This window comes from Scyliorhinus torazame, chromosome 16 (assembly GCF_047496885.1).
Source record: "Scyliorhinus torazame isolate Kashiwa2021f chromosome 16, sScyTor2.1, whole genome shotgun sequence".
Taxonomy (NCBI): Eukaryota; Metazoa; Chordata; class Chondrichthyes; order Carcharhiniformes; family Scyliorhinidae; genus Scyliorhinus; species Scyliorhinus torazame.
This window is the reverse complement of record NC_092722.1, coordinates 16,301,659-16,326,922: the sequence shown is the minus strand read 5'-3', so window position 1 is coordinate 16,326,922 and position 25,264 is coordinate 16,301,659. Positions and strand designations below refer to the sequence as shown.

General features: G+C 53.8%; 1 long non-coding RNA gene across 2 annotated transcripts in view; it reads right to left on the bottom strand.

Moving 5' to 3' along the window:
• Positions 1-25,264, bottom strand: part of LOC140392336 (uncharacterized) — a 54,722-nt gene that overhangs the window by 13,117 nt on the left and 16,341 nt on the right. For both annotated transcript variants that reach the window (XR_011935293.1, XR_011935292.1), the window contains exon 2: positions 11,659-11,796. This is a non-coding gene — a long non-coding RNA (uncharacterized lncRNA). The remainder of the gene's footprint in view (positions 1-11,658; positions 11,797-25,264) is intronic.

Genomic DNA, 25,264 nt, shown 5'->3' with positions numbered 1-25,264 from the left:
GTGCAGTGTGTCCCGGGAGGGATAGTGCAGTGTGTCCCGGGATGGATAGTGCAGTGTGTCCCGGGAGGGATAGTGCAGGGAGTCCCGGGAGGGATAGTGCAGTGTGTCCTGGGGAGGGTCAGTGCAGGGTATCCTGGGGAGGGACAGTGCAGGGTGTCCTGGGGAGTGACAGTGCCAGGTGTCCGGGGAGGGATAGTGCAGGGTGTCGGGGGAGGGATAGTGCAGGGTGTCGGGGGAGGGATAGTGCAGGGTGTCGGGGGAGGGATAGTGCAGTGTGTCCCGGGAGGGATAGTGCAGTGTGTCCCGGGAGGGATAGTGCAGTGTGTCCCGGGAGGGATAGTGCAGTGTGTCCCGGGAGGGATAGTGCAGTGTGTCCCGGGAGGGATAGTGCAGTGTGTCCCGGGAGGGATAGTGCAGGGTGTCCCGGGAGGGATAGTGCAGGGTGTCCCGGGAGGGATAGAGCAGGATGTCCGGGGAGGGATAGTGCAGGGTGTCCGGGGAGGGATAGTAGAGGGTGTCCGGGGACGGATAGTGCAGGGTGCCCGGGGAGGGATAGTGCAGGGTGGCCCGGGGAGGGATAGTGCAGGGTGGCCCGGGGAGGGATAGTGCAGGGTGTCCCGGAGACGGATAGTGCAGGGTGTCCCGGAGACGGATAGTGCAGGGTGTCCGGGGAGGGATAGTGCAGGGTTTCTGGGGAGGGATAGTGCAGGGTGTCCCGGGGGGAGGGATAGTGCAGGGTGTCCCGGGAGGGATAGTGCAGGGTGTCCCGGGGGGATGGATAGTGCAGGGTGTCCTGGGGAGGGACAGTGAAGGGTGTCCTGGGGAGGGACAGTGAAGGGTGTCCTGGGGAGGGATAGTGCAGGGTGTCCCGGGAGGGATAGTGCAGTGTGTCCCGGTAGAGATTGTGCAGTCAGTCCCGGGAGGGATAGTGCAGGGTGACCCGGGAGGGATAGTGGAGGGTGTCCTGGGGAGGGACAGTGCAGGGAGTCCTGGGGAGGGATAGTGCAGGATGTCCGGGGACGGATAGTGCAGGGTGTCCCGGGAGGGATAGTGCAGTGAGTCCGGGGAGGGATAGTGCAGTGTGTCCCGGGAGGGATAGTGCAGTGTGCCCCGGGGAGGGATAGTGCCAGGTGTCCTGGGAGGGATTGTGCAGTGTGTCCGGGGAGGGATAGTGCAGTGTGTCCGGGGAGGGATTGTGCAGTGTGTCCCGGGAAGGATAGTGCAGTGTATCCCGGGAGGGACATTGCTGGGTGTCCGGCGATGGATAGTGCAGGGTGTCCGGGGAGGGATAGTGCAGGGTGTCCCGGGAGGGATAGTGCAGGGTGTCCCGGGGGGAGGGATAGTGCAGGGTGTCCAGGGAAGGATAGTGCAGGGAGTCCTGGGGAGGGATAGTGCAGGATGTCCGGGGACGGATAGTGCAGGGTGTCCCGGGAGGGATAGTGCAGTGTGTCCGGGGAGGGATAGTGCAGTGTGTCCCGGGAGGGATAGTGCAGTGTGCCCCGGGGAGGGATAGTGCCGGGTGTCCTGGGAGGGATAGTGCAGTGTGTCCGGGGAGGGATAGTGCAGTGTGTCCGGGGAGGGATTGTGCAGTGTGTCCCGGGAAGGATAGTGCAGTGTATCCCGGGAGGGACATTGCTGGGTGTCCGGCGATGGATAGTGCAGGGTGTCCGGGGAGGGATAGTGCAGGGTGTCCCGGGAGGGATAGTGCAGGGTGTCCCGGGGGGAGGGATAGTGCAGGGTGTCCAGTGAAGGATAGTGCAGGGTAGCCCGGGGAGGGATAGTGCAGGGTGTCCGGGGAGGGATAGTGCAGGGTGCCCGGGAGGGTTAGTACAGGGTGTCCTGGGAGGGATAGTGCAGGATGTTCGGGGAGGGATAGTGCAGGGTGTCCCGGGAGGGATAGTGCAGGGTGTCCCGGGAGGGATAGTGCAGGGTGTCCCGGGAGGGACAGTGCAGGGAGTCCTGGGGAGGGATAGTGCAGGATGTCCGGGGAGGGATAGTACAGGGTGTCCCGGGGAGGGATAGTACAGGGTGTCCCAGGGAGGGATAGTGCAGGGTGTCCCGGGGAGGGATAGTGCAGTGTGTCCGGGGAGGGATAGTGCAGGGTGTCCCGGGGGGATGGATAGTGCAGGGTGTCCTGGGGAGGGACAGTGCAGGGTGTCCTGGGGAGGGACAGTGCAGGATGTCCCGGGGAGGGATAGTGCAGGGTGTCCCATGGGGAGGGATAGTGCAGGATATCCGGGGAGGGATGGTGCAGTGTGTCCCGGGGAGGGATGGTGCAGTGTGTCCCAGGGAGGGATAGTGCAGGGTGTCCTGGGGAGGGATAGTGCAGGATGTCCCGGGGGAGGGATAGTGCAGGGTGTCCAGGGAAGGATAGTGCAGGGTAGCCCGGGGAGGGATAGTGCAGGGTGTCCGGGGAGGGATAGTGCAGGGTGTCCGGGGAGGGATAGTACAGGGTGCCCGGGAGGGTTAGTACAGGGTGTCCTGGGAGGGATAGTGCAGGATGTTCGGGGAGGGATAGTGCAGGGTCTCCCGGGAGGGATAGTGCAGGGTGTCCCGGGAGGGATAGTGCAGGGTGTCCCGGGAGGGATAGTGCAGGGTGTCCCGGGAGGGACAGTGCAGGGAGTCCTGGGGAGGGATAGTGCAGGATGTCCGGGGAGGGATAGTACAGGGTGTCCCGGGGAGGGATAGTGCAGGGTGTCCCGGGGAGGGATAGTGCAGGGTGTCCCGGGGAGGGATAGTGCAGTGTCCGGGGAGGGATAGTGCAGGGTGTCCCGGGGGGATGGATAGTGCAGGGTGTCCTGGGGAGGGACAGTGCAGGGTGCCCTGGGGAGGGACAGTGCAGGATGTCCCGGGGAGGGATAGTGCAGGGTGTCCCGAGGGGAGGGATAGTGCAGGGTGTCCCATGGGGAGGGATAGTGCAGGATGTCCCGGGAGGGATAGTGCAGGGTGTCCTGGGGAGGGACAGTGCAGGGAGTCCTGGGGAGGGATAGTGCAGGATGTCCGGGGACGGATAGTGCAGGGTGTCCGGGGAGGGGTAATGCAGTGTGTCCCGGGAGGGATAGTGCAGTGTGTCCGGGGAGGGATAGTGCAGTGTGTCCCGGGAGGGATAGTGCAGTGTGCCCCGGGGAGGGATAGTGCCGGGTGTCCTGGGAGGGATAGTGCAGTGTGTCCGGGGAGGGATAGTGCAGTGTGTCCGGGGAGGGATTGTGCAGTGTGTCCCGGGAGGGATAGTGCAGTGTATCCCGGGAGGGACATTGCTGGGTGTCCGGCGATGGATAGTGCAGGGTGTCCGGGGAGGGATAGTGCAGGGTGTCCCGGGAGGGATAGTGCAGGGTGTCCCGGGGGGAGGGATAGTGCAGGGTGTCCAGGGAAGGATAGTGCAGGCTAGCCCGGGGAGGGATAGTGCAGGGTGTCCGGGGAGGGATAGTGCAGGGTGTCCGGGGAGGGATAGTACAGGGTGTCCTGGGAGGGATAGTGCAGGGTGTCCCGGGAGGGATAGTGCAGGGTGTCCCGGGAGGGATAGTGCAGGGTGTCCCGGGAGGGATAGTGCAGGGTGTCCCGGGAGGGATAGTGCAGGGTGTCCCGGGAGGGATAGTGCAGGGTGTCCCGGGAGGGATAGTGCAGGGTGTCCCGGGAGGGACAGTGCAGGGAGTCCTGGGGAGGGATAGTGCAGGATGTCCGGGGAGGGATAGTACAGGGTGTCCTGGGGAGGGATAGTACAGGGTGTCCCAGGGAGGGATAGTGCAGTGTGTCCGGGGAGGGATAGTGCAGGGTGTCCCGGGGGGATGGATAGTGCAGGGTGTCCTGGGGAGGGACAGTGCAGGGTGTCCTGGGGAGGGACAGTGCAGGGTGTCCTGGGGAGGGACAGTGCAGGGTGTCCTGGGGAGGGACAGTGCAGGGTGTCCTGGGGAGGGATAGTGCAGGGTGTCCCATGGGGAGGGATAGTGCTGGATGTCCCGGGAGGGATAGTGCAGGATATCCGGGGAGGGATGGTGCAGTGTGTCCCGGGGAGGGATAGTGCAGGGTGTCCTGGGGAGGGATAGTGCAGGATATCCCGGGGGGAGGGATAGTGCAGGGTAGCCCGGGGAGGGATAGTGCAGGGTGTCCGGGGAGGGATAGTGCAGGGTGCCCGGGAGGGTTAGTACAGGGTGTCCTGGGAGGGATAGTGCAGGATGTTCGGGGAGGGACAGTGCAGGGTGTCCTGTGGAGTGACAGTGCAGGGAGTCCTGGGGAGGGATAGTGCAGGATGTCCGGGGACGGATAGTGCAGGGTGTCCGGGGAGGGGTAGTGCAGTGTGTCCCGGGAGGGATAGTGCAGTGTGTCCGGGAAGGGATAGTGCAGTGTGTCCCGGGAGGGATAGTGCAGTGTATCCCAGGAGGGACATTGCTGGGTGTCCGGCGATGGATAGTGCAGGGTGTCCCGGGAGGGATAGTGCAGGGTGTCCCGGGGGGAGGGATAGTGCAGGGTGTCCGGGGAGGGATAGTGCAGTGTGCCCCGGGGAGGGATAGTGCAGTGTGTCCGGGGAGGGATAGTGCAGTGTGTCCGGGGAGCGATAGTGCAGTGTGTCCGGGGAGGGATTGTGCAGTGTATCCCAGGAGGGACATTGCTGGGTGTCCGGCGATGGATAGTGCAGGGTGTCCCGGGAGGGATAGTGCAGGGTGTCCCGGGGGGAGGGATAGTGCAGGGTGTCCGGGGACGGATAGTGCAGGGTGTCCGGGGAGGGATAGTGCAGTGTGCCCCGGGGAGGGATAGTGCCGGGTGTCCTGGGAGGGATAGTGCAGTGAGTCCTGGGGAGGGATAGTGCAGGATGTCCGGGGAGGGATAGTACAGGGTGTCCCGGGGAGGGATAGTACAGGGTGTCCCGGGGAGGGATAGTGCAGGGTGTCCCAGGGAGGGATAGTGCAGTGTCCGGGGAGGGATAGTGCAGGGTGTCCCGGGGGGATGGATAGTGCAGGGTGTCCTGGGGAGGGACAGTGCAGGGTGCCCTGGGGAGGGACAGTGCAGGTGTCCCGGGGAGGGATAGTGCAGGGTGTCCCGAGGGGAGGGATAGTGCAGGGTGTCCCATGGGGAGGGATAGTGCAGGATGTCCCGGGAGGGATAGTGCAGGGTGTCCTGGGGAGGGACAGTGCAGGGAGTCCTGGGGAGGGATAGTGCAGGATGTCCGGGGACGGATAGTGCAGGGTGTCCGGGGAGGGGTAATGCAGTGTGTCCCGGGAGGGATAGTGCAGTGTGTCCGGGGAGGGATAGTGCAGTGTGTCCCGGGAGGGATAGTGCAGTGTGCCCCGGGGAGGGATAGTGCCGGGTGTCCCGGGGAGGGATAGTGCAGTGTGTCCGGGGAGGGATAGTGCAGTGTGTCCCGGGAGGGATAGTGCAGTGTATCCCGGGAGGGACATTGCTGGGTGTCCGGCGATGGATAGTGCAGGGTGTCCGGGGAGGGATAGTGCAGGGTGTCCCGGGAGGGATAGTGCAGGGTGTCCCAGGGGGAGGGATAGTGCAGGGTGTCCAGGGAAGGATAGTGCAGGCTAGCCCGGGGAGGGATAGTGCAGGGTGTCCGGGGAGGGATAGTGCAGGGTGCCCGGGAGGGTTAGTACAGGGTGTCCTGGGAGGGATAGTGCAGGGTGTCCCGGGAGGGATAGTGCAGGGTGTCCCGGGAGGGATAGTGCAGGGTGTCCCGGGAGGGATAGTGCAGGGTGTCCCGGGAGGGATAGTGCAGGGTGTCCCGGGAGGGACAGTGCAGGGAGTCCTGGGGAGGGATAGTGCAGGATGTCCGGGGAGGGATAGTACAGGGTGTCCCGGGGAGGGATAGTACAGGGTGTCCCAGGGAGGGATAGTGCAGTGTGTCCGGGGAGGGATAGTGCAGGGTGTCCCGGGGGGATGGATAGTGCAGGGTGTCCTGGGGAGGGACAGTGCAGGGTGTCCTGGGGAGGGACAGTGCAGGGTGTCCTGGGGAGGGACAGTGCAGGGTGTCCTGGGGAGGGATAGTGCAGGGTGTCCCATGGGGAGGGATAGTGCTGGATGTCCCGGGAGGGATAGTGCAGGATATCCGGGGAGGGATGGTGCAGTGTGTCCCGGGGAGGGATAGTGCAGGGTGTCCTGGGGAGGGATAGTGCAGGATATCCCGGGGGGAGGGATAGTGCAGGGTGTCCAGGGAAGGATAGTGCAGGGTAGCCCGGGGAGGGATAGTGCAGGGTGTCCGGGGAGGGATAGTGCAGGGTGCCCGGGAGGGTCAGTACAGGGTGTCCTGGGAGGGATAGTGCAGGATGTTCGGGGAGGGACAGTGCAGGGTGTCCTGTGGAGTGACAGTGCAGGGAGTCCTGGGGAGGGATAGTGCAGGATGTCCGGGGACAGATAGTGCAGGGTGTCCGGGGAGGGATAGTGCAGGGTGTCCCGGGAGGGATAGTGCAGTGTGTCCGGGAAGGGATAGTGCAGTGTGTCCCGGGAGGGATAGTGCAGTGTATCCCAGGAGGGACATTGCTGGGTGTCCGGCGATGGATAGTGCAGGGTGTCCCGGGAGGGATAGTGCAGGGTGTCCCGGGGGGAGGGATAGTGCAGGGTGTCCGGGGACGGATAGTGCAGGGTGTCCGGGGAGGGATAGTGCAGTGTGCCCCGGGGAGGGATAGTGCCGGGTGTCCTGGGAGGGATAGTGCATTGTGTCCGGGGAGGGATAGTGCAGTGTGTCCGGGGAGGGATTGTGCAGTGTATCCCAGGAGGGACATTGCTGGGTGTCCGGCGATGGATAGTGCAGGGTGTCCGGGGAGGGATAGTGCAGGGTGTCCCGGGAGGGATAGTGCAGGGTGTCCCGGGGGGAGGGATAGTGCAGGGTGTCCAGGGAAGGATAGTGCAGGGTAGCCCGGGGAGGGATAGTACAGGGTGTCCCAGGGAGGGATAGTGCAGTGTGTCCGGGGAGGGATAGTGCAGGGTGTCCCGGGGGGATGGATAGTGCAGGGTGTCCTGGGGAGGGACAGTGCAGGGTGTCCTGGGGAGGGACAGTGCAGGGTGTCCTGGGGAGGGACAGTGCAGGGTGTCCTGGGGAGGGATAGTGCAGGGTGTCCCATGGGGAGGGATAGTGCTGGATGTCCCGGGAGGGATAGTGCAGGATATCCGGGGAGGGATGGTGCAGTGTGTCCCGGGGAGGGATAGTGCAGGGTGTCCTGGGGAGGGATAGTGCAGGATATCCCGGGGGGAGGGATAGTGCAGGGTGTCCAGGGAAGGATAGTGCAGGGTAGCCCGGGGAGGGATAGTGCAGGGTGTCCGGGGAGGGATAGTGCAGGGTGCCCGGGAGGGTTAGTACAGGGTGTCCTGGGAGGGATAGTGCAGGATGTTCGGGGAGGGACAGTGCAGGGTGTCCTGTGGAGTGACAGTGCAGGGAGTCCTGGGGAGGGATAGTGCAGGGTGTCCGGTGACGGATAGTGCAGGGTGTCCGGGGAGGGATAGTGCAGGGTGTCCCGGGAGGGATAGTGCAGTGTGTCCGGGAAGGGATAGTGCAGTGTGTCCCGGGAGGGATAGTGCAGTGTATCCCAGGAGGGACATTGCTGGGTGTCCGGCGATGGATAGTGCAGGGTGTCCCGGGAGGGATAGTGCAGGGTGTCCCGGGGGGAGGGATAGTGCAGGGTGTCCGGGGACGGATAGTGCAGGGTGTCCGGGGAGGGATAGTGCAGTGTGCCCCGGGGAGGGATAGTGCCGGGTGTCCTGGGAGGGATAGTGCAGTGTGTCCGGGGAGGGATAGTGCAGTGTGTCCGGGGAGGGATTGTGCAGTGTATCCCAGGAGGGACATTGCTGGGTGTCCGGCGATGGATAGTGCAGGGTGTCCGGGGAGGGATAGTGCAGGGTGTCCCGGGAGGGATAGTGCAGGGTGTCCCGGGGGGAGGGATAGTGCAGGGTGTCCAGGGAAGGATAGTGCAGGGTAGCCCGGGGAGGGATAGTGCAGGGTGCCCGGGAGGGTTAGTACAGGGTGTCCTGGGAGGGATAGTGCAGGATGTTCGGGGAGGGATAGTGCAGGGTGTCCCGGGAGGGATAGTGCAGGGTGTCCCGGGAGGGATAGTGCAGGGTGTCCCGGGAGGGATAGTGCAGGGTGTCCCGGGAGGGACAGTGCAGGGAGTCCTGGGGAGGGATAGTGCAGGATGTCCGGGGAGGGATAGTACAGGGTGTCCCGGGGAGGGATAGTACAGGGTGTCCCGGGGAGGGATATTGCAGGGTGTCCCGGGGAGGGATAGTGCAGTGTGTCCGGGGAGGGATAGTGCAGGGTGTCCCGGGGGGATGGATAGTGCAGGGTGTCCTGGGGAGGGACAGTGCAGGGTGTCCTGGGGAGGGACAGTGCAGGATGTCCCGGGGAGGGATAGTGCAGGGTGTCCCGAGGGGAGGGATAGTGCAGGGTGTCCCATGGGGAGGGATAGTGCAGGATGTCCCGGGAGGGATAGTGCAGGATATCCGGGGAGGGATGGTGCAGTGTGTCCCCGGGAGGGGTAGTGCAGTGTGTCCGGGGAGGAATAGTGCAGGGTGTCCGGGGAGGTATAGTGCAGGATGCCCCAGGAGTGATAGTGCAGTGTGTCCGGGGAGGGATAGTGCAGGATGTCCCGGGGGGAGGGATAGTTCAGGATGCACCAGGAGTGATAGTGCAGGGTGTCCGGGGAGGGATAGTGCAGGGTGTCCCCAGAGGCATAGTGCAGGGTGTCCCCAGAGGCATAGTGCAGGGTGTCCCGGGGAGGGATAGTGCAGGTTGTCCGAGGATTGATAGTGCAGGATGCCCCGGGAGGGCTAGTTCAGGGTGCTCCAGGGGGAGAATAGAGATAAAGACAGGAGTATTATAGAGTCGAATGTAACAGGGTGCACAGTGAACAGGGGGAGATGAAGGATAATGTGATGTTTGTGAAGGAAAATAGGGGGATCGTGTTGGGTGACAGAGGGAGGGTAGTGTGTTCTACCTGCATCAATAAAATATGCGCTCTATTGATTTACCTGAAATATCACAGCGCAGTCCTGGTGAAAGCAGGATTGAAGTGGATGGAGAGTTTTGATGGGGGACTGGAGTCACTGGTGTGCTTAGTGGGCCAACTAAAAGGGCACTCTAATAATTGTTAGTCATCTGGAGAGAGAACCACGCTAAGTGCGGTCTCATCTCGATGGTCAAAACCCCAAGACAACAGCAGCATTCCCCATAATTCAGGGTCTTATTGCAGTGTCAAGGTCTGGAGCCACCCAGTGAGGAGAGGGGTCGGGGCGGAGGAGGACCTCCTCCTGAACTTGCTCCTGGGCCTGGCGAAAGCTGTCATTAACATGTCCAGGCCGCGCGCGATCAAGGGTGTCTTCCAACCTGACTGCCCATCTTCCGCGTGAATCAACTTCTAATTTAATGTTTAGAATTTTCAGCTTATCTTTGTTTTTGTTTAGGGCAGTGCTCCTTTCAGCTATGGCCCCTTTTGATTTATTCCTTAATTTGGTTACTTTAGTTTAATTGGTTGAACTTCAAAAGAGTTCAAGGTCTGGAGCAGCAGAGAAGCCTGAGCTGAGGGATGGATTTGTTTATTGTCACGTGTACCAAGGTATAGTGAAAAGTATTTTTCAGCGTGCAGCTCAAACAGATCATTTAGTACATGAAAAGAAAAGACTTAGTAGGGCAACACAAGGTACATAAGGCCATCTCCTCTTAAGTGGGAGTGGAGAGCACAGGAGTTGGATGGAGGATGGCCCTAATATGCGAGGTTGGAACATTGGGTACCCTGTAGATAACAATGAGGGATAAAGGGATGAACGTTACGTGTCTGATGTCAAGGGCAGGGTCGACCGAATGTGTCTCAGGGCTTTTTGGGGAAGCTCAATAGTGTCTGAGGGAGGGTGCACGGACATGGCTCTCAAGACCCTGGTCCAGAAGCATGTAACCATGCACATGGATGTCTGGATGAGAGAAGTACTCATGTGCTCTTCCTGTATGGGACTCACCATGTTGGACGTGTGGGCTGAGGGGTTAGTAGGGGTAGACTGGTGTTCGGTACAGGTCAACCATTGGCTGAATTAATCATGAATGGAAGGAATGTTTCAAATAATGTGATGAGTACATGGGTCACTACAAAAAGCATCTTCGGCATTCCCCGATGATGGCTGAAAGCAACCTTGCCATTTTGTTAGCCATGGCGCACCTGAATAGGAATTGGTGCAGGATGGCGCAGTTCCAGGAACAGCAATGGGCATAGCAGCAAGAGGCAGTGTCTCCAGAGGCTGCTCAAAAAACATTCTCAGAGGGATCTTAATCAGGTCACCAGTATCTACTGGGTGGCCAGACCTGTACCACGGCCTGAACTTCAACAGTGGCCCCCAAAGATGCCTCCTACACAATTCAGGGTCCTTGTAACTTTCACAACAAATGATGTGAGACAATAAATGGTGATTGAATAGGCCCACATCATCCACGGGTGTTCGGAAATGGTCTGAAATGCATATAATCATTTCAAAACCCAACAGCATAATAATACAAGTATAAACATGGTGTGATTATACATATATTTACAACTGTGATTGATATTGACAGCGATTATACACCTGTGTCACCTTTGTGCCTTAATGTTTCTTTTCCTCCTAATATGTCTAAGTACGGCACTGACATCCACAGCTGAGATGGTGGCAGATTGCTGACTGCCATGCCCCATTGACTGCGATGACTTTGATTGGTGTCCTCTGATGTCCTGGTGCCAAGAGGGCTACCGACCTGCTGAGGGTCTCCTGCTCAGGTGCAGGTGCACCTTCCTTAATCTAACATGCTGGAGGCCGTGGGGTCATAATTGATTGAAAAAAAGAAGAAGGAACTTGACAGGGTGGATGTGGAAAGGATGCTTCCTCTTGTGGTTGAATCTAGAACTAGGGGTCACTGTTCAAAAATCAACGGTCGCCCATTTAAGACAGAGATGAGGGAAGGAATGTTGTGAGACTTTGGAATTTGCTTCCTGAAAAGGTGGTTGAGGCTGAGTCTTTGAACATCTTTAAGAGAGAAGTAGATAGTTCAAGCAAGGGGATTAAAGGTTAGCTGAGGTAGGAGGGTAAGTGAAGCTGAGGTTAAAATTAGAGCAGCCATGACCTTATTGAATTGTGGAGTAGGCTTAAGGGACCAAGCGTCCCACCCCTGCTCTTACTTTGTATGCTCGTATGTACGCATGTTCATATGTATGTCACTGGCAGAGCAGCCTTCTAAATTCATGGGATGAATCCCTCAGGATGCCTTGCTGGCGTTCCTCCTCCCTGTGGGTGCGCAATGGCAATTGCCTGACCCCTTGAGGAGAAGATGCTCCCGGAGGAGGGCTGATTTCCCTGCCCTCGTCTTTCCTAGCCACTGCTTCACTGCACCCATGTTTACAGCGACAGAGTGCAGATCCAAACATATATCCAGCAGTTACTGTGTCTTCTCCTGGACCTGGTTCTCCAAAAGAGCCACCATCATTTCCAAGGAGACAGCCAAGCTTTGCATGAGAGCAAAAATAACATGGACGGACTGTTCCAGCCTGTGGCCCAGTCTGCACATGGCCTCTGATAGCTCTTGCATTTCTATCAGATCCAGAGGCTCATCATCTGCTTGGGGTCTAGTTTCTCCCTCCACCAGCTGTCGGTCCATGTCTGTGGTATGCCCCACTGGCTTGTGACCCTGAACCTATTCTAGATCATTCACCCACTGACCTCAGGTCTCTGCATTGTTGGAGGGGGCCGGTGAGCTCCTCTGAAGCTTCTGAGGCATCATCCGCAGAGGTGGGTTTGGAGTTGGAACTGGAGTTGTGGGTGGCCTCCCTGCTTTGTCTCCCCCTTTCTTGCTGGTACCTGGAACAGAGACAAGAAAGATTAGTAAATGCCTAAGCAGGATCACTTATCTATGGCTCACTCTGTAGTCGCATATGACAACAGCACTTGCACACTTACACTGCCTGATAACTGATGCCCTTATGAGTGTCAGTTTGCAGTGAATAGATGGTGTCATCTTTCCTAGTGGGGCACAGCAGACTTCAGCCTTTTCCAAAGTTGCTCGAATGTTCTCTTGTGGGCTTCACAGGCGCTGACCTCCACTGCGACCTCTGTCCAGGCCACATGGTGGGACAGGAGGGCCTCCCGCTGCCTTTCCTAGAATGTCTGGCAGAGGAACTGCAGGGAGGCGTCACTAAACCATGGGGCGTTGCATTGTCTGGTCTGTGACGTACTGTCTGTGATGTGGAGAATTCAGAGCTCTGGACTTGCACTGAGTGAATGGCTGTCCGGGTCCTCTTTATATATGGCGCCCGGAGCTGCGACCCCTACAGGTAATAGCGAGGACAGCGATTTCCTGTCTGCCCCCCAATGCAAAATCCACCGTGCTCCTCATAGATGTACATGTCAAGAGCACAACATGATGCAAAGCCAGCTGTTCCCCTCTGCCCCCACCCAATGCGGAAAACACTCATTCCTGCTCCCAACAACAATCTTAAACTCCAGAACAGAAGATTTTGGCCAATACTAGCCAAGATATAACAACTTCAGAATACACTAAAAGGAACAGAAATAATATCCTGGGCACAATAGGAACAGGGACGTTGAAATGTAAAGTAGAACATAATAGACTTTCAAGAAATGTAACATTGGGAAATCCTGCTAATTGCAATGGGTTGAAAGATATATCGTTGGAAAGAGAAAACTTAGAGGTTTAGAAGCTGAGTATAACATTGCACACGGCTGTGTGTCACATGAAATTAATCTCGGCTGGAGTTGGGATGCCGACTTAGTAAAACTCAACGATCTCCACGATGACATAGTGGGTAGGTGGCTAATACTGTGGCATTGGGATATTCTAGAGTAGATTTGAAGAAACCCACAACTATGACTGCGAGAAGAGCACTGGACAAGCAAGAGGTTAGTCACTGGGGAGAAACTAGGTGACAGTCAGTTGGCAGGGTAACTAGTTAAAGAGATGGCCTCTGTGTGTACAGATTGTACAGAAAAGCCGAGTTAAGGTAATGGACCAATTCCATACACAGCTACTTTCATTTCAATTGTAGGCAGGACAGTATTCAAATTTTCCCTCCAATTTTCCTCAGCTTTCTGGTGACCTAGGGGGAAAATGGGAGACTATATTATCTTGTGCCTGGTGTCGCTTCTGTCACATAGTAGCCAATTAATTCAAACTGTCTTGGGTCACTGTGATTGGAACTCAGTTCGCTGTAACAGGTCGAAGAGTACATCTATTGTTGAATGGGATTCCAGAATTACATATATATGCTCTGGTTCTGATCAGTGCCAGACTGTTACATTGCAACAAACTGCTTTTGTTTCAGATCTGCACTTTATCCAGACCTGGTAAAAGAGAAGAAGGTCAATCTATACCTTGAGAGTGGGGCTATTAAACCACAAAGGCCACTGTTCAAAATATAAAGACTATTGGCTGAGTTTTGGCTCCCGTCCTGGTGTAGATTTGTTCCCATCGTACAATTTGCATGCCATTTTTCTTTTTAAATAAATTGTTTTTAGCATAATAGGATAATTGAGGTAAAATAAATGTCCCAAAACTCAATGGCCTTAATTGTTGTGGGTAATTCACCATCCAATATGCTACTGAGCAGTGCAGACAAGAAGGAATTCCCAGATTAGATCACTGACCTTTGACAAATTAACAGGCCTACTTGAGGTTGGCCTTTGAGGTCCTGCACCCTCCTCTAGGTTAGGGAACAGAAAATCGAGCCGTGCTTTTTGGGAAGTACATCAGTACGGGCTTCAGGTGGGCAATGGATGAAATTCAACCCAAGTTGAATATCCTGCAAACTTGTAAATACCGGGTAGTGAAATAGTGAGAGATCAAAGAACTGCTGATGGCTGTTCAGTTATTAATAAAGCGTGGGTTTGTCTTTCCATGGCGGGGACTGGAAACCATGCCATATCTTCCATCCCCGATTTCATTAATTATGCATCTGGGAATTTAGCGCCATATTCCGTGGTGGGATTGATTGCGCATGCCTTGCTGGCATATCTGGGCATCATATTTAAAAGACATCCAACATTACTGACCCACTGTTGGAGAAAAAAAGATGAACCTCCTGAATGGATCTTCAGGAACACTGGGGTTGGAAGATGAACCTGCTCAATGATATTGAATCTGGAGGATCCACCAATGGAATGTCCACAATCCCTCCCCGCCCCATCCTGATCTCCAGGGGCACCTGCGGCCTTCTTCAGGTAAGGCCCGACTTTTGAATGCCACGTGTTCCAGACTAGTCTGTTTTCCCACGGACATCACAGACAATTGGTTCTGGGGGTAAGACTCCGGTCGGGCTTCGTCTGCATCCCAATAGTGGTATGCAAAGCCGTTTGACATCGGCCATCCGCAGGTTTCCCAATCTGCCATGGCGGGCATCAGTGGCCAATCTTGTGGGAAATTCACGCTGGCGTAAAACCGATTTCTATGGCTTCCACCGAATTCCCAGCCCTGCCCTGCCATTGAATCACCAATGGTTGCATGGCAGAATTCTACTCAAAGAGTCAGTGCCTTCAGAAGTGCAGGGGAGAATAGCAGAGGGAGAAAATAAGGGGTATCAATATACCCAAGGCAGGTTTGATTAATCTAGAAGATGTATTCAATTTATTGTAGGAGGTTTAACCACACATACATTCCTGACAAATCCAATCGCCTTTTTCACTGTCCAGTGGGCTGGAAAGAGCTGGTTCAATGTGGCTCAACTGAACACTGATATTGAATTTACTTGCTAATCCAGTGTTGGACACTCGGTGGCACAGTGAATTACAACATGATTAGATTGTCACCCTCAGGTTGTAACATTGAGGGGAACTCCTTTCACATGTGTATATTGGGCTTTGGACAATTCACCCCTTCTTAGTTTGTTTTTTCATTAATATCTCCTCTCTATGCTGACTATAACATCCTCTCAGGGGATAGTTATAAGGGACGTCTCAATCTGTTGTCATTAAATGTGAGCCCACAGCAAAAAAGGAAGCCTTAAAATCACCTATCGGCCATTTTACTCATTTGGACACTGGTTTGTGAGTGGATTCTCTGTTGAGGTTTGGGTGAAGGCACATATTGGGACAGGTTGGGGATGCTTTACTCTGTAACTGGCCTTGCTGTTGCTCAACTGTAGATACCCAAATTCAGACACGGAGTGGAAAAAAAGCTCTTAACTCGCAGCTCTGACACCCTTCACCTTGATGGGAATAATTTTTAGAAAGCCACTGACTGGACTAAAACATGAAGGAGCCTGACTCCTCCCAGATAGACCGGAGATGAGGTTACGACAATGTCAGGTTTCTGGTACGCTGGATCAGTTAAGTGCACAACCCAGTCAAAGTGGTTGTTATGCCTGTAAAGTTAGCCCCTTTTCAAGTGTGTAATCCCCTTTCCATGGATTTTATGCACTTATGAGGAACATATGTATAAGATAATTCCTTCTGAAGTATTAGAAGCTATTATATACTAATAGTACCAGTGTAACAAAATATATAGGGAGCCTCACAACTATGACACATTGCTTGACAGCTAACGTAGGCCTCTAGGGCAGTGTTCTTCAAACATTTTTTCCGGGGACCCATTTTTGACAACCTTCGGGACCCAAACCGGCCAACCTTCACGACCCACCATTTTCTCTTATCTTGTTTGCTGCTGACAAAAATGGAGGAAATGGTTTTGGGTCCCTTTGGCCCTCGTACACGCTCCTCCAATGGAAACTGTTGGATGAAGGTGAAGCCTTCCAGTGTCGGAAGGTATGGAGTCTCCATCTGTCCAAAGTTCTGCATTTTTTTCCGGTAAAGTTTTATCAAATAATCCCCCCCCCGAACTTGTAAAATAAATAAATAAATGGGGGGAAAAAAAATTAAATGAATAAAATTAATAAAACCTCCCCGAACTTGTAAAACAAAAGGTTGCGACCGCTTTAAAATAAAGTGTCCGCACTGCGCATGCGTGCCCAATCATCGGCGCGCTTGCGCACAGTTTTGCGCAGTGCGGCCACATTTTTTTTACATGTTCGCAGCCATTTTGAAGGCCGCTTGCAGTCGGTGTTTTTAACAGCCGGCTGCTGCGGCTGTTGCGCGCAGATTTGCGCGATCAGGAGCGCTGCGATGGACGGCTCCGCAACCCTCCCGACACCCGCCCGCAACCCACCCGCGGGTCGAGCCCCCGAGTTTGATAATGCCTGCTCCAGGTCCTGCATCTATGCTTGTTATGTTAACTTTTAAAAATTCAAATGCATTTTCTGTTCCCATGATTCTTTCTGAGATACCTTGGGCGTCATTCTCCGACCCCCCGCTGGGTTGGAGAATCGCCGGGGTCTGCCGTGAATCACGCCCCCGCCGGTTGCCGAGGTCTCCGGTACCGGATATTCGGCGGGGGCGGGAATCGGGCCGCTCCGGTTGGCGGGCCCCCCCGCTGGATTCTCCGGCCCGGATGGGCCGAAGTCCCGCCGATAAATTACCTGTCCCGCCGGCGTGGATTAAACCACCTTTTGAACGGCGGGACAAGGTGGCGTGGGCGGGCTCCGGGGTCCTGGGGGGGGGCGCGGGGCGATCTGGCCCCGGGGGGTGCCCCCACGGTGGCCTGGCCCGCGATCGGGGCCCACCGATCCGCGGGCGAGCCTGTGCCGTGGGGGCACTCTTTCCCTTCCGCCTCCGCCACGGTCTCCACCATGGCGGAGGCGGAAGAGACTCCCTCCACTGCGCATGCGTGAGAAACTTTCAGCGGCCGCTGACGCTCCCGCGCATGCGCCGCCCCGATATGTCATTTCCGCGCCAGCTGGCGGGGCAACAAAGGCCATTTCTGCCAGCTGGCAGGGCGGAAATCCCTCCGGCGTCGGCCTAGCCCCTCAATGTTGGAGCTCGGCCCCCAAAGATGCGGAAAACCTTTGGGGCGGCGCGATGCCCGTCTGATTGGCGCTGTTTTGGGCGCCAGTCGGCAGACATCACGCCGTTTGGGGAGAATTTCGCCCCACTTCTGAAACCATGATCTATCTGTCCAATATTAATGTGTACTTTGTTTTAAAATTGATTTATCTAGCGTGAGTTGCATTGGCACTCTGACCTCCCCTGATTAAGATGTATCATAGACTGCAAAATGACACGAGTTATATTATAGACTGTAATGTGATGCGAGTTATATTATAGACTGCAAAGTGACTTCAGTTGTATTATAGACTGCAAAGTGACCCGAGTTGTAATCTCGACTGCAAAGAGACCCGAGTTGTATTCTCGACTGCAAAGAGACCCGGGTTGTAATCTCGACTGCAAAGAGACCTGAGTTGTATTCTAGCCTGCAAAGAGACCCGAGTTGTATTCTCGACTGCAAAGTGACTTCAGTTGTATTATAGACTGCAAAGTGACCCGAGTTGTAATCTCGACTGCAAAGAGACCCGAGTTGTATTCTCGACTGCAAAGAGACCCGAGTTGTATTCTCGACTGCAAAGAGACCCGAGTTGTATTCTCGACTGCAAAGAGACCTGAGTTGTATTCTAGCCTGCAAAGAGACCCGAGTTGTATTCTCGACTGCAAAGAGACCCGAGTTGTATTCTCGACTGCAAAGAGACCCGAGTTGTATTCTCGACTGCAAAGAGACCCGAGTTGTATTCTCGACTGCAAAGAGACCTGAGGTGTATTATAGCCTGCAAAGAGACCCGAGTTGTATTCTCGACTGCAAAGTGACTTCAGTTGTACTATAGACTGCAAAGTGACTTCAGTTGTATTATAGACTGCAAAGTGACCCGAGTTGTATTATAGACTGCAAAGAGACCCGGGTTTTATTCTCGACTGCAAAGAGACCCGAGTTGTATTATAGACTGCAAAGTGACTTCAGTTGTATTATAGACTGCAAAGAGAACGGAGTTGTATTCTCAACTGCAAAGTGACCCGAGTTGTATTATAGACTGCAAAGAGACCCGGGTTTTATTCTCGACTGCAAAGAGACCCGAGTTGTATTATAGACTGCAAAGTGACTTCAGTTGTATTATAGACTGCAAAGAGAACGGAGTTGTATTCTCAACTGCAAAGAGACCCGAGTTTTATTCTCGACTGCAAAGAGATCCGAGTTGTATTATAGACTGCAAAGTGACTTCAGTTGTATTATAGACTGCAAAGAGAACGGAGTTGTATTCTCAACTGCAAAGTGACCCGAGTTGTATTATAGACTGCAAAGAGACCCGGGTTTTATTCTCGACTGCAAAGAGACCCGAGTTGTATTATAGACTGCAAAGTGACTTCAGTTGTATTATAGACTGCAAAGAGAACGGAGTTGTATTCTCAACTGCAAAGAGACCCGAGTTTTATTCTCGACTGCAAAGAGATCCGAGTTGTATTATAGACTGCAAAGTGACTTCAGTTGTATTATAGACTGCAAAGAGAACGGAGTTGTATTCTCAACTGCAAAGAGACCCGAGTTTTATTCTCGACTGCAAAGAGACCCGAGTTGTATTATAGACTGCAAAGTGACTTCAGTTGTATTATAGACTGCAAAGAGAACGGAGTTGTATTCTCAACTGCAAAGAGACCCGAGTTGTATTCTCAACTGCAAAGAGACCCGAGTTGTATTATAGACTGCAAAGAGACCCGAGTTGTATGAAATGAAATGGAATTGCTTATTGTCACAAATAAAGTTACTGTGAAAATCCCCTAGTCGCCACATTCCGGCGCCTGTTCGGGGAGGCTGGTATGGGAATTGAACACGCGCTGCTGTTCTTGTTCTGCTTTACAAGCCAGCTCTTTAGCCCACAGTGTTAAACCAGCCCCAAGCCCCTAGTCGCCACATTCCGTCGCCTGTTCGGGGAGGCCGGTACTGGAATTGAACCTGTGCTGCTGGCCTTGGTCTACATTACAAGCCAGTGGCTTAGCCCACTGTGCTAAACCAGCCCCTCATTATTATAGACTGCAAAGAGACCCGAGTTGTATTATAGACTGCAAAGAGACCCAGTTATATTATAAACTGCAAAGTGACCTCAGTTGTATTCTAGACTGCAAAGTGACCCGAGTTGTATTATAGACTGCAAAGTGACCTGCAATCATCCACAGTGAAAACCCCTTATCTCCGATGCATCTGGATCATTGCATGGCATCAACTAATTGATCAATCTGAAAAGCATGATGTTGTAACCTGCCCCTTTACTACTGGCTGGGGACTAATGGCAAGCCCACAATCCTTAGTGAGTATGAGTTGCACAATGAGAAGGGGGAGGGGGGGGGGGCGGAGAAATCATGAGCAGCCACCTGCATAAATAGAGCTGGCTAGGCTGGAAAGAGAGGAGTGAGCAGTAAGAGAGTACTGCTGCTGCATATATGTAATTGTAAATAAAGTAATTTATTTTCGACTCTACAAACTTCTGTTGGATTCTTTGTGGCCGTCACAAAACTGGTGACGAGGGTTAAAGTGGCCAGACCTCCCTGGATTTTTGTTGGATACAGGTTGGAAGTTTTTTTTCTTTTGCACCATACCTCTTTATGGACATTTGGATGTCTTTGATGCTGCGCTGGAAAGTTGGACCCATTATGCACAACGGATGCGTTACTATTTCCGGGTGAATAACATCACCGAAAATGAGTGCCAGGTGGTAATTTTGCTCACTGCCTGTGGCCCGCATACTTTTGGGGTGATTAGGAGCCTTGCGTACCCAGCTGCGCTGGACACCAAGACGTTTGATGAACTTGTGATCTTGGTGGGGCAACATTTTAATCCAACCCCGTCCACAATATTCCAGCGTTACAGGTTTAATACCGCAGAGAGGACCCCAGGAGAATCCCTTGTTGAGTTTCTATCCAGGCTACGCAGGATTGCAGAGTATTGTGACTGTGATGAGAGTTTGTCAGAAATGTTGCATGACTATTTGGTTTGCGGTATTAACAACACGGCCACTCAGAGAAAGTTGTTAGCCAAGCTGACATTGACTTCGCAACAGGCCATTCAGATAGCGTTGTCCCAAGAGTGTGCAGAATGGGGAGTGCAGGAGCTGCAGGGAATGGAGGTGCATGCCTTGGGGTGAAACCCCTTCCATCCAAAAGCATTTCCCCGTACCCCTGCCATGCGTTGGGTGGGGCGACGTCCGGATCGATGCCAGTTTCTCCCCAAAGGGAGCCTTCTCCAGAACCGATGGATGTGGAGCCATGTCAGTGTCGGACTTGTGGGCACCGACGCCGGTCCTGGGGGTGCCAGAGGTGCTGTCATTCCGACAGAAACTGGGGCCAGCCCAGGGGCTGAACCTTCCATTTGGATGAACCTGCGGTGACTACTCCCGAGAATGTAGAGATGGAGGATGATCTGCAGTTGCATTATGTCAACTCCCCGTGTGGCCTCCATTAAGGTCAATGGCCACCCGCTTGAGATGGAGTTGGATACTGGTGCAACGGTCTCCGTGATTGCCAGAAGACATTCAACCACATCAAGCAGGTATACAGACCCTTACATTAACCGATACACAGGCCAGGTTGGCCACCTATACGGGGGAACCATTGGACATTGCTGGAACTACGATGGCCCCTGTTGTTCATGGATGCCAGGAGGGGCATTTCCTGCTTATCGTGGTGCGTGGCCACAGACCCAGCCTGTTGGGTCAGGACTGGTTGTGCCATTTGCGGCTGCAGTGGCAGCACATCCTTCGAACAGGTTCCGCAGCGTTGACAGAGGTACTAGGACGGTATCCAGATGTATTCCAGCCCGGTTTGGGGAAGATAAAGGGGCCGTAGCCCATATCCAGGTTGAACCAGGAGTAACGCTGCGCTGTTTTCAGGCGCACCCGGTGCCTTACGCCTTACTCAAGAAGGTAGAAGCGGAGCTCACTCGTTTGGAGTCCTTGAGTATTATAAGGCACATCTGTTTCGCTGACTGGGCAGCACCAATTGTACCTGTAATGAAGCCAGATGCCACGGTTTGCATGTGCGGCAACTATAAACTTACAGTGAATACAGCTTCCTGGCTCAACCGATACCCAATGCCCCGCGAAGCTTGCAGGCGGACTCTCGTTCACGAAATTAGATATGAGCCATGCCTACCTACAGTTGGAACTGGATCCTGCCTCCCGACCATATGTAACTATTAATACACAGGGGCCTGCATGAATATACACTGTTGCCCTTTGGAGTATCCTCTACCTGCGGTATCTTTCAACGCATCTTGAGAGGTTTACCACGTGTCGCTGTTTTGATTACGGGGACGTCGGAGCAGTCACATTTGGAAAATTTGGAGGCTGTCCTTAAGACGCTTCTCAGAGGCTGGAGTCCATTTACGGTGTAAGAAGTGGGCCTTTCAGGCGAAGAAAGTGGTCTATGGACCGCGAAGGTTTGCACCCCGCCGCAGAGAAGGTGCCCGCAATTCAACAGGCCCCCGCCCCGACTGACACTTCGCATCTTCGTTCTTTTCTCGGCCTCGTAAACTATTACGGGAAATTCCTTCCCAATCTGGCAACTATGCTGGCCCCGTTGCACCTTCTGTTAAAGAAGAATCACCCTTGGGTTTGGGGTCAGCCGCAAGAATCCGCTTTCCGGAGAGTGAAACAGCAATTGTCGCTGTCTGGGGTACTAAGCAACTATGATTTAGAATAGCCTTTGCTCATCACGTGTGATACATCCCCATATGGTATTGGAGCCGCCCTGTCCCACAAGACGGAGCCGAGCGGCCGATAGCTTTCGTTTCCCGCACATTGACTGCAGCGGAAAAGAAGTATGCACAAATCAAGGAAGGAGGGCCGGCGGTGGTCTTTGCGGTGAAACGCTTCCACCAGTATGTTTTATGGCTGCCACTTCACTATCGTGACTGATCATAAGCCTCTGCTTGGACATTTCCAAGAGGATAAGCCAATTCCACCCATTGCTTCTGCATGAATCCAGCGCTAGGCCTTGTTGCTCGCAGCCTACGAGTATTCTCTACAGCATAAACCAGGGACCCAGATAGCGAATGCGATGCACTGAGCCAATTGCCTTTGTCGACCAGCCCCATGTCGACCCCCATGACCGATAAGGTGGTTGTAACCCTAAATCTTATGGACTTCTTGCCTGTCACAGCATCGCAGATCCGTGAGTGGACCCAAACTGAACCAGTCCTGTCAAAGGTTCCGCACGTAGTCCTGTATGGTGGGCAGCATAGACAGCTCCCAGACGAGTTGCGGGCATTTCCCTCCCAAGCTGTCAGAATTTAGCGTGGAAGACGGTTTCCTCTTGTGGGGGACACGTGTGGTCGTCCTGGAAAAAGGACAGGAGCTGATACTAAGAGACTTGCACAATGGACATCAGGGTGTGACCAAAATTAAAATGGTGGCCCGGAGTTATGTCTGGTGGCCAGGCCTCGACGCCGACATTGAGAGTGTGGCCCAAAACTGCTCCCATTTGCCAGGAACATCAGAGGCTTCCGCCAGCCGCGCCCCTACATCACTGGGAATGGCCAGGGTGGCCTTGGGCACGCTTGCATGCGGATTTCGCTGGCCCTTTTCAAGGATCCATGTTCCTTCTATTAATCGATGCCCAATCTAAATGGTTAGAGGTGCATAAGATGGTGGACACAACGTCCTGCGCAATGATCAAGAAGATGCGTTTGTCTTTCAGTACGCATGGCCTCCCTGAGGTGCTCGTCACAGACAACGGCACTCCGTTCACCAGTGAGGAGTTTGCGAGGTTCATGAAGATGAACGGCATATGTCATATCCACATCGTTCCATACCACCCGGCTTCCAAATGGGTTGGCGGAGCGTGCAGTGCAGACATTCAAATGGGGCCTAAAGAAGCAGTCTTCCTGGTCTATGGACACTAGACTGGCTCATTTTTTGTTTTCGTATCGGACCACTCCACATGCGGTGACTGGGGTAGCTTCCGTGGAACTCCTAATGGGCCGGAGACTTCGCACCCGCTTGAGCATGGTTTTCCCAGCCATTGCCGCAAAAGTACGCCACACTCAAGAACGGCAGGGACATGGCCTTTCTCGGCATCGGCCGATTCGGCAGTTTGCGCCTGGTGACCCGGTGTTCGTTCGAGATTTTTCTGGTGATGCCCAGTGGGCCCCTGACGTTATCTTTCGCCGAACGGGCCCTATCTCTTACCAGGTACAAGACCAGGATCAACTCCAGCGCAAGCATGTAGACCACGTTCAGTCCAGAAGGCCTCCTCTTCCAAAGATTCCCCGCCCCCGGAGCTCGCTTACACAGCCACAGAGACCAGACACAGCGGAGGATCATCCTCATGATCTTCCTCTGGCGCCGCACTCAAAGCCTGCGCAGGTCATTGCAGAACTGTGTGGAGATAGGGACGCCGAGATGACATAGATAGTGGTCTCCGACTCAGAGATGGAGACACAGGATGCCTCCGAAGGGAGTCTTCGGTCCCATGGATGTACAACCGTTAAGCCGTTCATCGTGGAAGCACCGGTCTCCTTCTCGATACACGCCGCCCGTTCCAGCACTTCGTGCAATTGGTGTCCAGCCTGCAGCAAAACTAGTCCGACGCCCTCCTTCGCCAGGGTCTTCGGTGGATTCCGTGGACTTTGGGGGGGCGGGATGTTATAACATGCCCCTTTACTACTGGCTGGGGACTAATGGCAATCCCACAATCCTTAGTGAGTATGAGCTTCCCCAATGAGGGGGATGGAGAAATCATTAGCAGCCACTTGTATTAATAGAGTTGGCCAGTCTGGAACCAGCAGAGAGAGACGAGTGAGCAGTAAGGGAGTACAGCTGTTGTGTGTGTATGTATGTAAATTGTAAATAAAGTTATTTCTTTTCGATTCTACAAACTTATGCTGGATTCTTCGTGGTTCTCACAAAACATGAATATATATAAAATAAGTGATCAATGCCTCTATTTTACTCAATTAGATAGTTTTTAAACTCTTCATCTGCGGACAACTGCAGCAGCATTAGAAAATTTTGCATTTTCTGATGTCGAAATGTTTATAGATAATGCCACACGGGGTCCATTACAAATAGTACAAGACCTAAATAAATTGCAACTCATTCTACTCTCTGAATGTTTAGCTCATCTTGAGATTGTGTAAGACAGTGACTCATCTCCAGCTGTCCCCCACAATGCTTTCATTTTAATGCAGCCATTATAAGAACATAAGAACTAGGAGTAGGCCTTCTGGCCCATCGAGCCTGTCTCTGCCATTCAATGAGATCATGGCTGATCTTTTGTGGACTCAGCTCCACTTTCTGGCCTGAACACCATAACCCTTAATCCCTTTATTCTTCAAAAAACTATCTATCTTTATCTTTAAAACATTTCAAAACAGCCTCTACAGCTTCACTGGGCAAGGAATTCCATAGATTCACAACCCTCTGGGTGAAGAAGTTCCTCCTAAACTCAGTCCTAAATCTACTTCCCCTTGTTTTGAGGCTATGCCCCCTAGTTCTGCTTTCACCCACCAGTGGAAACAACCTGCCCGCATCTATTCTATCTATTCCCTTCATAATTTTATATGTTTCAATAAGATCCCCCCCCCCTCATCCTTCTAAATTCCAACGAGTACAGTCCCAGTCTACTCAACCTCTCCTCGTAATTGGATTGGATTTGTTTATTGTCACGTGTACCGAGGTACAGTGAAAAGTATTTTTCTGCGAGCAGCTCAACAGATCATTAAGTACATGAGAAGAAAAGGGAACAAAAGAAAATACATAATAGGGCAAACAACATACATGTAACTACATAAGCACTGGCATCGGATGAAGCATACAGGGTGTAGTATTAATGAGGTCAGTCCATAAGAGGGTCATTTAGGAGTCTGGTGACTGTGGGGAAGAAGTCTGTTCATGCGTGTTCTCAGACTTCTGTATCTCCTGCCCGATGGAAGAAATTGGAAGAGTGAGTCAGCCGGGTGGGAGGGATCTTTGATTATGCTGCCCACTTTCCCCGGCAGCAGGAGGTGTAGATGGAGTCAATGGATGGGAGGCAGGTTTGTGTGATGGACTGGGCGGTGTTCACGACTCTCTGAAGTTTCTTGCGGTCCTGGGCCGAGCAGTTGCCATACCAGGCTGTGATGCAGCCCGATAGAATGCTTTCAATGGTGCATCTGTAAAAGTTGGTAAGGGTTAATGTGGACATGCCGAATTTCCTTAGTTTCCTGAGGAAGTAATGGCGCTGTTGTGCTTTCTTGGTGGTAGCGTCGACGTGGGTGGACCAGGACAGATTTTTGGAGATGTGCACCCCGAGGAATTTGAAACTGCTAACCATCTCCACCTCGGCCCTGTTGATGCTGACAGGGATGTGTACAGTACTTTGCTTTCTGAAGTCAATGACCAGCTCTTTAGTTTTGCTGGCATTGAGGGAGAGATTGTTGTCGCTGCACCACTCCAACCCCCTCAAC